The 16984-nt window shown below is 52.0% G+C and overlaps 1 protein-coding gene and 1 non-coding gene across 2 annotated transcripts in view; one reads left to right on the top strand and one right to left on the bottom strand.

Annotated features, from left to right (window-relative positions):
* LOC127055903 (zinc finger protein 707-like) overlaps nt 1–16984 on the top strand; it is a 288200-nt gene that overhangs the window by 58172 nt on the left and 213044 nt on the right. The window lies entirely within an intron of this gene.
* On the bottom strand, nt 12494–12567 carry TRNAK-CUU (transfer RNA lysine (anticodon CUU)). The gene has a single exon. It is a non-coding gene; the product is annotated as a tRNA-Lys (tRNA).

The following is a 16984-nucleotide window of genomic DNA, read 5'->3' as shown; positions in this document are numbered from 1 at the left end:
CAGCGTCCTAATACCACAGGAAGTGCCGCTCCCCAGTGGTCTTGCAGAGCTAGTTAGAGAAGGCAGCGCCTTAATTCTTCAGGAAAGGCTGCTCCCCAGTGGTCTCGCACAGCTAGGGAGAGAAGGCAGCGTCCTAATCCCGCAGGACGGGCTGCTCCTCAGACCCCTGGCAGAGCTGGGGAAGGAAGCCAGCGCCCCGCCCCCACAGGAAGGGCCTCTCCCCAGTGGTCTTACAGAGATAGGGAGAGAAGGCAGCGCCCTAATCCCGCAGGAATGGCCGCTTCCCAGTGGTTTCTCAGAGCTAGGGAGAGAAAGCAGCGCCCTAATCCCGCAGGAAGGGCTGCGCCACAGGCCCCTGGCAGAGTTGGGGAGGAAAGCCAGCGCCCCGCCCCCACAGGAAGGTACGCTCCCCAGTGGTCTTGCAGAGCTAGGGAGAGAAGGCAGCGTCCTTATCCCGCAGGAAGTTCTGCTCCCCAGTCGTCTTGCAGAGCTAGAGAGAGGAAGCAGCACCCTAATCCCGCAGGAATGGCCGCTCCCCAGTGGTCTCGCAGAGCTAGGGAGAGAATGCAGTGCCCTAAACCCGCAGGGAGGGCTGTTCCCCAGTGGTCTCGCAGAGCTAGGGAGAGAAGGCAGCACCCTAAGCCCGCAGGAAGAGCCGCTCCCCAGTGGTCTCGCAGAGCTAGTGAGAGAAGGCAGCGCCTCATCACGCAGGAAGGGCCGCTCCCCAGTGGTCTCGCGGAGCTAGGGAGAGAAGGCAGCGCCTCATCCCGCAGGAAGGGCCGCTCTCCAGTGTTCTCGCGGAGCTAGGGAGAGAAGACAGCGCCCTAATCCCGCAGGAAGAGCCCCTCCCCAGTGGTCTCGCAGAGCTAGGGAGAGAAGGCAGCGCCCTAATCCTGCAGGAAGGGCTTCTCCCCAGTGGTTTCCCAGAGCTAGGGAGAGGAGGCAGCGCCCTAATCCCACAGGAAGGGCTGCTCCACATGTCCCTGGCAGAGCTGGGGAGGGAAGCCAGCGCCCCGACCCAGCAGGAAGGGCCGCTCCCCAGTGTTCTCGCAGAGCTAGGGAGAGATGGGAGCGCCCTAATCCCACAGGAAGGTGTGCTCCGCAGTCGTCTCGCAGAGCTAGGGAGAGAAGGCAGCGCCCTAATCTCGCAGGAAGGGCCGCTCCCCTGTGGTCTCGCAGAGCTAGGGAGAGGAGGCAGCGCCCTAATCCCGCAGGAAGGGTTGCTCCCCAGTGGTCTCGCAGAGCTAGGGAAAGAAGGCAGCGCCCTAATCCCGCAGGAAGTGCTGCTCTCCAGGCTCCTGGTAGAGCTGGGGTGGGAACCCAGTGCCCCGCCGCCACAGTAACGTCCGCTCCCCACTCCCGTCGCAGAGCTAGGAAGGAACCTTGCACTCCACGCGGCCAGGAACGGTCACTCTCCAGTCCCCTCGCAGAGCCCGGGAAACAATCAAGCGCCCTGCCCCTGCTAATACTGCTGCTGCCCAGCCCTCTGGCAGAGCTAGGGAGGAATGGCAGTGCCTTACTCCCGCAGGAACGGCTGCTTTACATTCCCGTTGCAGACCTAGAGAGGGAAGGCTGCGCCCCTCCCCCGCAGGTCTGCACATTGGCCATGGCCATGGCCAGGAGCGCAGCGCAGAAGCTGCTCCTGCCCTGCAGCCTGCGGGCAGCGTATTGGAGTGGGGGCAGCATGGAGCAGGTAGGGCCCAGGTGGACGAGGGGCGAAGACACAAGTGAGGCGGACACGCTTCTGCCAGGAGCTGCCTGGTTCACCCCTTGCCCAGGAGCTGCAGGAGGGGCCCGGATCATGGCTCGGCTGCAGAGCTTGGAGCCCAGGTTGGGCCCAGGAATGAGAAGATGGGGGAGCTGTGGGTGTAGCAGAGGTTGGAACCAAGAATTGGTTGGAGATGGGGTTGTGCCACTTCCGCTTGGCGGCAGGGGGGCCCTCTGGCTTTTTTTTTTTGCTCCGCCCCCCACATCCCAATATTTCATCTTTGACATCTGGTCACCCTAGCCTGATATGAAGGAGGATGTCTGGACCAAGGGGCCAGGGACTGGCCTTTGCTAGAGAAACCACTGTCAAGTTTTAGCCAATTAGGACAAGTCAGCAAATAAGAACAACCTCAGCTATCAGTAACTGCTACAGGTTGCAAATTCCTACATGCAGCAGTTTCTGGCACTACACCTGCACAGCTCTGCTCCCCGGCTCTTCTCGGGCTCCTGCTCTCTCCTTAGCTCTGCCCCACTCTCGCCCAGGCAGTTCCAGCTCACATGGAGGATGGGACCCCCTGGCCTGGTGACTCTCTTATTACACTGTCTGGCCTGTCAGTGCAGCTAACTTGGAGCTTTGGCCTCTCCCCATTGTCCCTGGGGACTGTCAGTCTCAGGGTCCTGATTTCCTATTGATCCTTCCCCCTTCTATTGGTGCTGGGAACTAGCCAACCAACCCCCCTCCACACACACACACTAAGTTTTGGTAAAGGGCCAAGAGCCCCCTTACACAAGCCAGCCCCATGAGGGTCACCGATGTGCAGAGAAGGCAGCACAAGCTGCTCCCATGGTGTAATGGGCAGCACTCAGGACTCTGAATCCTGTAATCTGAGTTCAAATCTCAGTGGGACCTTATGTTGGCTTGTGGTCATAGGCGGCAGGTTATATACATTTGTGGTGCTCGTGCTCCAGGAACATTCAGGGCTGGGGGCCCTGCTCCAGCAATATTTGGAGTTGGGTCTCTTCCTCTGGCCCCTGCATGGCACCCCTCCCCTCTGCTGTGGTGCATCCCTGCCTGACAAAAAGCAGCATGTGCCTGTCCCCTGCCTGCTCCTGCTGCTGGAGTAGAGGGATTCTGGGCAGAACTGCTGCCCCAGAGTCCTAGTGCAGGCTGCCCTCAGCCTCTCCAACACCCCCAACCCTGAGCTCCCTCTGAACCCTGATACTCTGCCCCAGTCCTGAGCCCCCTCTTGCATCATGAATCCCTCATCCTCAGCCCTACGCTCCCTCCCAGAAGGTGCACCCCTTCCCACACACTCCTTCCCACCCCCAGAGCCTGCACCTCTCACCCCTTTCTACAACCCTGCCGGAGCCTGCACCCAAACTCCATCCTGAATCCTGCACCCTAATCCCCCCCAAACCCCCTCCCAGAGCCTTAGGCAGGTGGAGGTGGAGTTTGGGGGCGGGTTCTGGGCACCCCCAAAATTTCTACAAACTTACCACCCACCCATGCTTGTGGTAATGCCCCAGAGCTCAACTCCCCTGTCTCCAGCTGTGTAAGAGTGAATCTTTCCCCTCCTGCTGGGTGACTCACACGTCCGAGAGCCAGGTCTTTGGCAGGGATGGCCACAATGGGATAGGGCTCTAGAACTTGCTACCCTGATAGTTGGGATTCTTGGTGCTGCACATGATGTTCACAAGCTTGGCCCTTGTGCTTCCTACCACACGTTTCCTCTGGCTCACATGGCGCTTGAAGAAAGGAGTGCCAGCACTGGGATTAATAGTCAGGCCTTGGCAGGAGGGAGGAAGAGTCCCAGGCTGGAGCCCCACACACCTTCCCTCCTCCGGGCACCTAGAGCAGAGGCAGCCCAGCTCTGTCCGCTGGATACCTCAGCAGAGTAGGTGAGTTCATGTAAATACAGTCTGGTCCCAAAGCTTCCCCCCAACCCTGGTCATCAGTAGCTGCCAGGGGAGAGCTCATTCACACCTCGCTTACAAATCATCATTTGAAATTCTAAGGTTGGCCAACACTGCCGAAGCCAATGCACCAACATTGTCAGCAAACACAACAGCTGGGTGAGGAAACCCGGCTTTGTCCAGACTTTCCAAACCTATTTGACTTTCTCAGGTACAAGTAGTTTTCATACGTTGTATCTGCTTTTAAAGTGTGTGTTAACGTTTCAATTTCCATTCAAATTTGCAACCAATGACAACATTGGCAGCGCTGCATGTAACTACCTGACCACTGAGGGAGGGAGTGTTGGGGAAAATCGGGGAAGGGGGTGCACAGCCCCCTGGCTGGGGGGCGTATAGGGAATGCCCAGTTTCACTGAATTGAGTCTCCTACCTGCAGCACCTCAGTAGGTTACATCAGAGAGGATCTGCAGTCTCTAGGCAGTGGGATGCCTGTGCCTTTAAGAGCCCAGCCCTGGGAAGTCCATGCTGAGAGGTGCTGCCTGTGAGAGGGGAAATAAAAAAGCCCTCTGCTCCCCCCACCCATGTTTGCAAACACTGGAGTCTCAGCCCACCGGGATAACTGTTCCCCCTCGGCCCCTGCCTGTGCCGGGGTTTAACCCTCTGGCAGCGCCTCGCTCCGGGCTTAACTCCGGCTCCTTCCCACCTCCCTGACTTTGCCTTCAGTCCCTCTTCTAACTCTGCCTCCAGCTGCTTGACCCCCGACCAGTCAATTTCCACCCCCTGCTCAGAGCCTGGCCACCTACTCCTCTGATTTGCCCTCCTTTGCCCCTTTTTAATCCCTGTAAAAAGTAGTCGATGCTGTGTCCCATTCTCTGGAGGGAGGGCTGGGCGCCTGGCCCCTGCCTGCGCAGTGCTCAAAGTGCCCCATGATCTTGTGGATGTTTGCTGAGTGCTGCAGGGTCACCCGAAGGGGGAGAGAGACTCGGTTAGGAGGTGATGCAGCCAAGGGTGCCTTACCCAACACTGAGATGCAGCCACCTCTGGGGTGATTTACACAAGTCAACAAATGAATATGGAACAAGAAACACATTGAAAGGATAGAGGCAGATGCAGGACGTGGAGAAAACCAGAAAAAGCAGTAGCCCTGGATCCCAGCCCTGTCTCTCCCCCACTCTACCCCCTAATCTCCACTCCCCTCCCACATTTGAGGGGAGAACCCAGGAGTCCTGGTCCCCAGCCTTGCCCACCCCCATATTTTGATATGGCTCCGTCCAACAGCTGCCTCCACAATTGCAGGGCAGTGCCATGGGGCACACCGGGGCCTGCCTGTTTGCACAGGATGGGCAATGCCAGTGCTCCAGGATGGGGAGAGATGATGCTAAGGGAGAAGAAGCAGCAGACAGCTCCCATGACAGAGAAAGAAATGCTAGGGGGTGCCGTGCTGCAAGGAGTGAATGGGGTTGGCAGGGAATGGGAGGATCTTCCCTCACAGCAGGTGCGTCTGTATCCCTCCCAATTCCTCCCGAGCCCTACCCCAGCCCAGGCTAATCCCAGCCCAGCTACCAGGATTAAATTTGGCCTGGATTCCCCAGCTGCTAGGGGTGGGGCGTGGGGCTGGGAAGAATGAGCCTCTACTCCTCCTTCCCCAGACACAGTTGCATGGGCACAGACCAAAGGAGCCTGCAGCACTGCTGCCTAGAGGAAACTGAGGCACCAGCCACTGACAGACACATCATGGCTCTCCTCATCCTCATCCTCTTTTCCATATACAACCTTGCCAGGGGAGGGGGGGTAAACTCAAGACAGTTGCATAGTTAACCTGTGGAACTCCTTGCCAGAGGATGTTGTGAAGGCCAAAACTATAACAGGGTTCAAAAAAGAACTAGATAAGTTTATGGTGGATAGATCCATCAAGGGCTCTTAGACAGGGTGGGCAGGGATGGTGCTTGTAGCCTCTGTTTGTCAGAAGCTGGGAATGGGCAACAGGGGATGGATCGCTTGATGATTAGCTGCTCTGTTCATTCCCTCTGGGGCACCTGGCACTGGCCACTGTCAGAAGACAGGAGGATACTGGGCTAGATGGACTTTGCGTCTGAACCAGTCTGGCCGCTCTTATGTTTCCCTTGGCGCAGCAGTGACACCCAGTGGGCAGTCAGAGTAATGCACAGAAGGTGTTTTGCTTGGCGCAGCAGTGACACCAAATAGCCAATCAGGGTAACACACAGAGTATGTTTCCCTTGGAGCAGCAGTGACATCTCGTGGTCATTCAGGATAATGCACAGAAAGTGTTTCCATTGATACAGCAATGACACCCAGCGGTCAGGTGGTGTAATGCACAGCGTGTGTCTGCCTTCTAGGAGCAGTGACACCCACGGACCAGTCACGGTAAGGCACAGAGTGTATTTCTCACCAAGCTGCGTAATGCACAGAGCATGTTTCCCGTGGAGCAGCAGTGATACCCAGTGACCAGCAGGAGTGGCATCAGACTCTTCTCGTTTGGTGGGAGACTGAGGTGGGTAGACAAAAAAAATTGGGGGGCTGTGCCCCCCCATCACCTGGCCTCTCCCATGCCTCTGCTCCTTCTCAGTTAAAGGCCAGGCTCATCTCCTCTCCCACTGGCCAGGGTTTACAGCAATACAACCTTTATTAAAATAAAATAGTGAACAGTTTACTTTCAATAAGCTAAATCTGTCCAAATTTTAGTATTAAATCCAAAGTTCTTAAAGATCCAATCAACAACCAAAACCTAAATGAAAATTTGAAACCAAAAACAATGCTTAATTTAAAACCCAAACATTAAGAAAAACTTTGTTTTTAAAAATAAAACTAACAAATGCCATAAATTAATAATTTCAAGGTTTTATCAAAAAGGTGTGCTACAGCAGGATGTTAAAATAACATCAAATAAATAAGCCTGAACTCTAAAACCTCCTATAAAGGAATTGTATCCTTGAATACTGGCCAAATCTGTATAAAATATGCAGAAGTATGTCAAAACTGGTGTTGCAGGTCAGCCATTCGAATCCAGCAAATGTCAATTAAAATCTCCATTCCAACTTAAAAAACCAAAACAACCCAATAAACCAAAACAGTCACCGCCTGAAACAAACCTGCACAGAAGCAAAATTAAACCTGTGCCAACATTGGAACAAATGATGTAAATGTCTAATTCTAACTTCTTGTTTCTTGCAGGAGGAAAGTGTTTTGCACCCCAGTAACCAGGCTATCACTGCAGCTTTCCTTTCACGAAATAAGATTTTTACCAAATATAAATTGCCCTCAAATTTCTCTAAGAGAAATTGAAATTGTATCTTTGCACTAATATCCCAAGTGTGCAAGTCCATCCCCTCAGAGCAGCCCCACACCCTGAGCCCAGGGGAGAATCCCAACTAGTTTGGGCATTTGTAACCCTGGGGCCTGAAGCTGATGAGAGAAAGGGAAGTGAGCCATCTTGGAGCTTTCCGACACCACCTGCTGGGAGCACAGGGAATTGACTGAGCGACGTCCTGGCTGATTTTGACCTTGTTCTCTGCCAGCAGGCTCCACTGGAGAGCTCGGGAGTGACATGACCATGGGAGCACCCTATGTACATATTAAAATCTGGCATTTGGGGGCCATTGGGGTGAAATGTGGGTACTTCTGGGGTTGGGTCCCACATGCGAAGGGATGTGGACAATTTGGAGAGGGTCCAGCGGCGGGCAATAGAAATGATTAGGAGGCTGGGGCACATGACTTACGAGACCCTACAGGCCATATCCTGTATGTTAATCTAAGGCAAGGTTAGCATATCTATATTGTGACCTTTTACTAAGAAAGCAAAGTTGACCTGTATCTTGTTACTTATATAGATAAGTACTCACGCCTGTCTAAGACCTTTACTTAGACCAATCGACAATGGAGAATGGCATAGGGTTTTTTTTTCAGTATTCTACCCACAGACTTAACAGGTGCAACACAAGGGAACTTATGTGCATATGTACATGTCATCAACATGCACAAACACACTAGCCTGTGAAGTAAGCGTACCCTAACGTTTTGTGGGTGAGGAATGAAATTTGGACATAGGAGGAAGGATTTCCGGTGCTTGTGCCCTATAAAAGAGGTAGCCCACCTCACTAGAGCACTTCACTCTATCATTCTGACTTACTTCCTCCACTCTTTCTCTATGTACTAGCAGTAGGCTGTACTTGTTCTGAAACTTTAAGTTTCAAGGGAACTAGGCTAAGCTCCATTTCCGTAAGTTTTTATTCTTTGTTTATTAGGTTTTGATTTTAAGTTTAACTTAGTCAAGTAAACCCTAAGTAACAGTAGCTTTTTCTAAGCGTTGCATCTTTCACTCAAGAATTGAGAAACCTGAACTGCAAGGCTGGTTCTCTGTCTCTTACCACCAGGTTATCAAGGAAGTGTGGTAAAAGACATTAACCAAACTTTTTTGCATATAATGCCCTATGTATCTATTGAATAGCAGTAAAGCAACTGTAACTTTGTAACTCAATTAAATTAAATAAAATGTAAGCTAATAAATTAAATTTTCATCATATTATCCAAATTAATATTATTAGTACACCCTAAATCAGGGTACAGGGACAGAGAGTTGGAGTGCAGGTGGATGAGGGCACTGGCTCTGGGACTGCAGGATCTAGGGCGGGGTTAGAATGAGAGGTTCAGGGTGCAGTAGAGGGCACGGGGTTAGGGCAGAGAATTGGGCTGTCAGGGCTCTGGAACAAGACCAGGAAAAAGAGAATTGAGGTGAAAGAGGGAGATCAGGCTAGAGCAGAAAATGGTGGGGGAAAAAGAAATTTGAGCTGTAGGTGGGAAGAAAAAACTCAGGCCCCCTCTTATCAAGGCATCTAAAAACTAGATGAAAGACATCTCTCCCCCACTGCAATAGCAACTCCAGTGGGCCTGGGCTGAGGGGAGAACTCCTCTCCCCAGCAGCTCCAGCTGGTTTGGGCTACAGACATCTTGCCTCCACAGATCTGGTGTTCTTGGGCTGGGACAGGGGAGGGGCTCCTCTCCTCTCCATTTGGGACATGGCGGGATGAGAGATGTGACAGAGCTTTACGGGAAATCATTAAATGCCTGATTCATGTGCCAGTCCTAGTCTCTGCTGACCCAAACAAGCCATTTATCCTGCATGCTGATGCCAGTTTGGAGGGTTTGGGATCAGTCTCGTACCAGGAAGTGGAAGGCAAATGTAAATCTGTAGCCTTTTCCAGCTGAGGACTGTCTGATAGCGAAACTTGCTATCCCATCCACCAGCTGCAGTTCTTGGGCTTGAAATGGGCCATCACTGAGAACTTTGGAGACTACTTGTGTGGTGCTCAGTTTCAGGTATGGACAGAGAACAATCCACTGACTTATGTGTTAACAAGGGCTAAGCTGGATGCTGCAGGGCAGAGATGGGTGGCTACTTTTGCTAGCTGTGACTTCAGCATTCAATACCAATGATTTGGTATAATACGGAGTGTGATTTACCAGGAGCACCAATTCTTGGTTGTGGGGAGGATGTAAGCAGGGTCAGAATGAACTCTACTCTGACATCTGTTGATGATGTGTTGTAAAAGTCTTTTGTTGCTGATGTGCATGGTCACACCCACCCCGCATTGCATGATGGGGGTGCTTGTCCAAATGGTCATTTCGGCTGCTGTGAGATCCCCAATCTCTTTCTTATTAGGGCAGGAGTAATAAAGTGTAGTTATCCTGGTGATATGAATCAAGGACAGTAGAACGGTCCTTAGCAGTTCATGCTTTTGGGAGTCACCCGAACCTACATATATCTCATTAGGCAAGGGACATGGGTTCCAAAGCCTAGTAAAATAAAAAAGGTTGAAAATGAACGTTTAAATTTAGTGCTATGGGTCTTTTTTTAAGTTTTTAACTGCAGATTTAATGGCTTTTTTTTTTCTAGTTTAAAAATAAAGCTTTTTGTGATTGAAGTACAAATCAGTTCTATGCTATAGACTTAAAATCACTAATAGTTAAGTATAAATTTTACATGTACTTAGAGTGGAAGATTCTGATCTCACTTACACACTGGAAGTTGTAAACAACTTCACAGTTAGGTAAAATGCTCTTTTCCCCTCTGACTGCATGGAAATTTTGCAGGTTGGACTCAGGGAATGTAGCTGGGGGGCAGGACTGTTGCGGCACATGCCCCATTTCTGCAACCAACATTTGCCACCTCACTCCATAATGCCACACACAGAGCGACCTTTTACCTTTCAAAACCAGAATATATCACAGAAGAGATCTAATAGCATAAGCTTAAGGTGAGGGACTGTAGCACTAACAGCAATTTTAAGAGATTCAAAAATGTCTCTGTCTTTACACACCAGGAACAGCAAAAAGGAAATCAACTAAAACAACCACAGACAACTAAACACGAATTCTTACCTCCCACATGCTTTTGGCATTTGGAACCCATACCCCTTAATGGTGAGTACTTTTCAGGTGAGGGTGAAGCTGAAGGCTTAACTGAAAACAGTTTAAGAAGTGCTCCCGTCTCTGGCACTCAGCTATCCAGCTCCCAATGGGGTCCAAACCCCAAATAGATCCCTTTTACCCTGCAGAAGCTGTAATATCCTGTGACCAGGACAGCTGCCTAGCAGACTGTGCATCTGCCTGCCAGCGTGAGAGCGCATAAGGTGCTAATCCAGATAGTGGTGGCTGAGTGGCAGCGGTCATGAAAAGCCAGCAGAATGGTGCAGCAAAAGTGTGCTGGGCCCATAATCCAGAAATTAATGGTTCAAAGCCATCCTCTGCTACATGTGTGCTTGCTTCTTTTCCCTCAGGGCCTTCCAGCAAGGCAGTGACCAGCAGAGCACCAAGAGCCTAGGCCATGAGGCAACCTGGACTGAAGGCAAGAGGCAGGCTTGGGTATGGCGAGGGCGTCCTGTCCTGGAATGAGGCTGCAGTACTTCCTGGTCCCCTTTTCCCACTCACACTGGCAGGCAGCGTGTGCTGCGGGAGAACAGGAAGGAGGCTCTCGGGACACCAGGCAGTGCTGTGTGTGTGGCTGTCAGGGGAAAGAGCCTAGGCTCCTGACTCAAACTGCCATTGACTGGCGTGTCTCTGCACACCGTCAGCCAGGGCAGGCCAGGCTGCGGACGTGACTCAGGCGTGAGCAGCATGGCCGCACTTTCCTGACAAGGCGTGAGGCAGGCCAAGAGCTTTGCACAGCCTACAGGGAAGTGGGAGGGAGGCGTCTTTGAGCCAGCGTGTCTCGTCTGCTTCTCCTTTGCCACTTGGGTGGAGGCGGGGAGAGAGCGAAATGTTCCTGGCTGAAAGTTTTTGTGCTTGGCCTTGAGGATAAAACCTGAGCCTCTGGAACAGCTGCAGGGAGATGGGTTTCTGAATGACATCCAGCCCGGTCTTTGGGCCAGTAGCTGAACGCACTGAGGCCAAGAGGCAGCAAAATGGGACCTTTGAGGCTCCCCGCAGGCAGGGCCAGCTTTAGGAAGTGCGGGGCCCAATTCGAACATATTCGGTGGGGCCCCGGCAGGGATGACTAAAAAAAAAACCATGTAAATAAAAGCCTTTCATTTCTTAGCAGCCGGTTCCCTGTAAAAAGTTCTGATTTAAGGGATGTGCCACAGTATGTATTTTTTGTACCAATAGGGTTACCATACATCCATATTTTTAAAAATTTCTCCCAGATGGTCTATTTAAGAACCAAAAAGCTGGACATGTCCAGGAAAATACGGATGTATGTTAACCCTACCTAAAATTCTTTTTTAAAAAGATGGGCCTGAACTAGAAATGAGCTCCGTTTCACATGTGTGGGTCCCCGCCACTCCCTGGGGGTGTGCTAGGGTGACCAGATGTCCCGATTTTATAGAGACAGTCCCGATTTGGGGGGTCTTTTGCTTATATAGGATCCTATTACCCCCACCTTGTTCCAGTTTTTCACACTTGCTGTCTGGTCACCCTGTGCACATGTGTGGGTCACAGCTGTTCACTGCCCCTCCCATTGCAGCGTGTGTGCAGGGTTACTGCCCTGGGAACTGCAGGGCACCAGTGGACATGGGGCTGGCTGGAGGCAGGGCAGGGGCTGACTGGAGGTAGGGTCTGGCTGCAAGCAGGGCAAGGCGTGCGGGGCTGGCTGCAGACAGGACAGGGGGTGCAGGACTGGCTGCAAATGGGCTGGCTGCAGGCAGGGCAGGGTGTGTGGGAATGGCTGCTGACAGGGGCTGGCAGCAGGCAGGGGGATGTGGGGTGGAGTGGGCTGGTTGGCTTCAGGCAGGGCCTCAGGGGAGTGCACAGGGGTTGGCAGGCCTGGAGACAGAGGAGTGTGGGACTGGCTGGCTTAAGGCAGGGGAGTGCAGCAATGGTTGATTGGAGACAGGGCACGGGGTGCGGGGCTGGTGCAGGCAGGGAAGGGGGTGCAGCAGGGGCTGGCTGTGGGCAGGGGTGCGGGTACAGGGGGTACAGCCTACCCTGTACGGTAAGTGCCCCCTCCTCCACCAAGGTAGCAGCAGCAGCCTAGGGCTCGGGGGCTATTTAAAGGGCCTGGGGTTCCCCTGCTTCCACAGCCCCAGCCTTTTGAATAGCCGCGGGAGCCCTGGGGAAGTGGCGGGGCTCCGGGGGCTGTTTAAAGGGCCGGGGCGGTAGAAGCAAGGGAAGCCCCAGACTTTTTAAATAGCCCCCAAGTCTCCAGCAGTGGGGCTCTGGTGGGAATTTAAACAGCCTGAGGCTCCAGTCCCTGCTAGGAGCCCCAGGCCCTTTAAATTGCCCCCTGGGGAAGCTGGGCCACCCTAGTACAGTGCACCAGCAGGGCCTGGGTGCGGGGCCCGATTCAGGGGAATTGGTTGAATTGGCCTAAAGCCAGCCCTGCCCGCAGGAAAGCAAGGAAGTAGCAAAGGCTTATCACTGTCCCTGGGTGGGCTTGAACCACCATCCTTTCAGTTAAGAGCCAAACGTGCTGACCCATTGCACCACAGAGACACAGACAGGCCAGGCTGTATGGAGCACAACAGTCAGGAATCAGCTCAGGGTCCGGTCTAGCACATGCATGCAGTGGTTGGACAAGCAACAGCAAGGAACTGGACTGGTGTGGAGTGAAAGATCTGTGGGAAGGAACCGAAAATAGTACTGGGGCTGCAGTACAGGGCTTGCATACACTTTCTTTGGCCTGTTTTGCTGGAAGAGTTAGCAAGGCAAGCTTGTTAATCAGTTAAGGGGGTGAGTTTATGCAAATTCTGGACTCTGGGACCCCAGCTGAATTGGCACATGCACCCTCTCCGCAACCAACCTTTGTTACTTCACTCCATAACAGCACACACAAAGCAACCTTTACCTTTCAGCACCAAAATATACTGTAGAAGAAACCTAATAGCATAACTTTAAGATAAGAAACTTCAGTACTAACAACAATTCTAAAGTTATTCCAAAATATCTCTGCTTTTAGACACCAGACACAAAAACAATCAGACCAAGAACAAACATCTATTCCTACTTCCCACACACTTGGTGAGGGGGAGGGTTTGGAACCCATACCCCTTAATGATGAGTCCTTTCCAAGCGAGGGGCAAGCTCTCAGGTCTCATATGCCAGGTACAGTTACTCTCTCCTTGATCCAAACTAAACAGGAAAATACACTTGATTACTCCTGCCCCAATAACAAAGAGATGGGGCATCCCACAGCAGCTGAAATGATCATTTGGACAAGCACTCCCCTCATGCAATCTGGGGTGGGTGTAACCATGCAAATAACATCAGCCCCAAAAGGCCTTTACAAGAGATCACCAACAGATGGCAGGGTAGAGTTCATACCGACCCTGCTTAAACTAGATTGTGGCAAAGATTAAAAAACACTGAATGTTAAAACTCACCAAACGCGGGTGAATCCATTCTCATTGTCGTACCTGCTTCTTAAACTCCACACCTGAACGTAGCCCTCACATGGACAACATACCCTCCTAACTCAGTGTCTGTACGTTAACCTTTTACCCCCAGTCAGGGCTATTGCAGATTCTGTATTCCTTATGCCCCCCGATCTTAAATCGAACTTCGCACCCCCTGGGTAATCTGTACATTGTTCCCTGATCACCAGAAACTTCTACACCTAAATGCTGTACCGTACACCTTTTTCTTCTTTGAATGTCATCTTACTAAAATGTTGACATTTGTTCGAGATCCCGGCTCCTGTTCCCTTGCAAGGCGTGTGCCTTTGCTCCAGGTTTTAGTCTGCTAATACAGTGGGGGCAGGGTGGGGGCCGATTGAGCCAGAGGCGCTTGCCTGCTGCAGACATGGATCAAAGGCTGAACCTCATCCCCCACGAGCTGAAGGCTTAATTGAAAACAGTTTAAGCAGTACTCCCGTCTCCGGCACTCAGCTACCCAGCTCCCAATGGGGTCCAAACCCCAAATAGATCCTTTTTACCCTGTAGAAGCTGTAAAAGCCTGTGACCAGGGCAGCTGCCTAGCAGCCGGCGCATATGCCTGCCAGCGTGAGAGCTCCTAAGGCACTAATCCAGATAGAGGTGGCTGGGTGGCAGGGGGAGTAAAGAGCCAGCAGAGTGGTGCAGCGGATGCGTGCTGGGCCCATAACCCAGAGGTCAATGGATCAAAACCATTCTCTAATACACGAGCACTTGTCTCTTTTCCCTCTGGGCCTTCAAGAGATCAAAACCCTCGGCTTGCGGGCCAAGCTCTGTCTGCCATGTGCCTGGGCAGCAGCAGGACAGTCTCAAGAGAGCAGCTCCCACCCATTATCTCTTGTAGTGGAAAGGAAGTAGAATTGTGGTTGGACTTTTGCTATTTCTGTTCATGGAATCAGTGGCTGTGAGGCAACCCTTACTGATAATGGCAGGGGAAGAGTTCTCTCTTCTGCATTGATGCTGCAATTTTTTGTTATGCCCTTTCTCTCCCACTTCAATGCAGGCAGGTAGGCTTGGTGGCTTGGGGATGTGGGTCAAGCCTGATTTCTTTTGGCAGACACCTGGTTGAGAACTGGTGCTCTACGGTCTTGTCTAAACCTAAGAGCCATAATGTCTGTAGCCTTGTCTCATACTTTGGAAGCCTTTTATTTACCCCTTTCCACTGCAAAAACGACTATTTAGTCCTACTCTTTCTTTCCAAGCTGCTAACCAGTTACTAATCCATGAGAGGGCCCCAGCCATCTGGAGTAGCTTGTGACTGTGAGTGGCAACCTCAGGGCAGATTGTTAAGAAGCAGAGCACAATCCCCAAACTGGACTTACGTTTCACCAAGTGTCAGATTCTGGATGACACCCCTTTTATGACTTTTTAAAGCAAACTTGCTATTTTTGCATCATTTGAGCGTTCTATGCAGAGGACTAGAAATGTTTCTGTTAACCTGAATGTTAGATCATTTTAACATTGGCTGGAATCACAATGTTAAATTAGTTCTTGTGACTTTAATAACTGATACTTCCTCTATCTCAGGACTAGCTATTAAACTGATTTTTGGACTAGGGAGATGGAATAGCAGCTTCCTCCATCCCTTGCACACATCACCCTGTTACTGTGGCACTGAACCCCCAGGAGCGGTGGACCTCCCTATGGGGAGAATATTGTGGTTGAAGAGCAGTGAAGAAAAATGGTGTTGTCTGTGTTCCCATTCGGTTTGTTCTGAAGTATGGTTTTTGAGTCGTTTTGTAACTCTTTCATCAGTTATTAGTAACATCTTATTATCAGGCCTCTGAACTGAAAGGCTCGCTCTTGCAGGTTTTACTTTGTCGTTATTTGTAGGTCAAACAGCCGCTTTCTTAGGCCTCGTCTACACTACGCATTTAAACCGAATTTAGCAGCCTTAAAACGAATTAACCTTGCACCCGTCCACACAATGAAGCCCTTTATATCGATATAAAGGGTTCTTAATACCGATATCTGTACTCCTCGACGAGGGGAGTAGCGCGGAAATCGGTATTGCCATGTTGGATTAGGGTTAGTGTGGCTGCAATTCAATAGTATTGGCCTCCGGGCGATATCCCACAGTGCACCCTTGTGACCGCTCTGGAAAGCAATCTGAACTCGGATACACTGGCCAGGTAAACAGGAAAAGCCCTCGAATTTTGAATTTCATTTCCTGTTTGCCCAGCATGGAGCTCTGATCAGCACAGGTGGCGATGCAGTCCCAAACCCAAAACGAGCTCTAGCGTGGACCGTCTGGGAGGTACTGGATCTGATCGCTGTATGGAGAGACAAATCTGTTCTATCAGAGCTCCGTTACAGAAGACGAAATGACAAAGCATTTGAAAAAATCTCCAGGCTATGATAGACAGAGTCCACAACAGGGACTCAGCACAGTGCTGCGTGACAAGCGTAACAGAAAGCCAAAGAATCAAATGGACGTTCATGGAGGGAGGGAGGGGAGACTGAGGACTCCAGCGATCCCACAGTCCCCGCAGTCTTTGAAAAGCATTTGCATTCTTAGCTGAGCTCCCAATGCCTGAACAGTCAAACACATTTTCCCAAGTGTTTCAAGGGACCCTGGAGCTAGGCAAAGGGGTCCAATGGGTAGGGCCCCTGGAGCTAGGTTTAGGGGCCCCAGAGATAGGGCCCCTTGAGCTAGGGTTGGGGGACCCATGCATAGGGCCCCTTGACCTAGGGTAAAGGGCCCCATGGGTAGGGCCTCTGAAGCTAGGGTTAGGGGACCCAGGGCTACAGGGCCTGCAGATAGGATTAAGGGTCCCACAAGAAGGGACCTTGGAGCTAGGGTTAGGGGCCCCACGGGAAGGGCCGTTGGAGCTAGGGTTAGGGTTCCCACATGTAGGGACCCTGGAGCTAGGGCTAGGAGCCCCAGGGACGGGGCCACAGGAGCAAGGGTTGGGGGTCCCAGGGGTGGGGTGCCTGGAGCTAGTGTTTAGGTGTCTAGGGGTGGGGCCCCTGGAGCTAGGGTTAGCGGCCACATGGGCAGGGAACCTTGAGCAGGGGTTTGGATCCCCAGCAATGGGGCCTCTGGAACAAGGGTTAGGGGTCCAAGGGGTGGGACCCATGGAACTAGGGTTAGGGGTCCCACTGGTAGGGCCCCTGAAGCTAGAGTTAGGGGACCCAGGGGTAGGGCCCATGCAGCTAGGGTTTGGAGCCCCAGAGATGGGGCCCATGGAGCTAGGGATAGGGGTTCCAGGAGTGGGGCCCCTGGAACTAGGGTTAGAGGCCCCACGGGTAGGGCCCCTGAAGGTAGGGTTAGGCACCCCAGGGGTAAGGCCCCTGGAGCTAAGATTAGGGGTCTCACGGGTAGGTCCCCTGGAGCTAGGATTATGGGTCAAATGGGCTCGAAGCCAGGAGCTAAGGTTAGAGCTCCCACAGGTAGGGACCTCAGGAGCTAGGGTTAGGGGCCCCACGGATAGGGCCCCTGAAGCTTGGGTTAGGGATCCTAAGGGAAGGGCCTCTGAAGC

This window comes from Gopherus flavomarginatus, chromosome 7 (assembly GCF_025201925.1).
Source record: "Gopherus flavomarginatus isolate rGopFla2 chromosome 7, rGopFla2.mat.asm, whole genome shotgun sequence".
Lineage (NCBI taxonomy): Eukaryota > Metazoa > Chordata > Testudines > Testudinidae > Gopherus > Gopherus flavomarginatus.
This window is presented reverse-complemented; position numbering and strand designations above follow the sequence as displayed.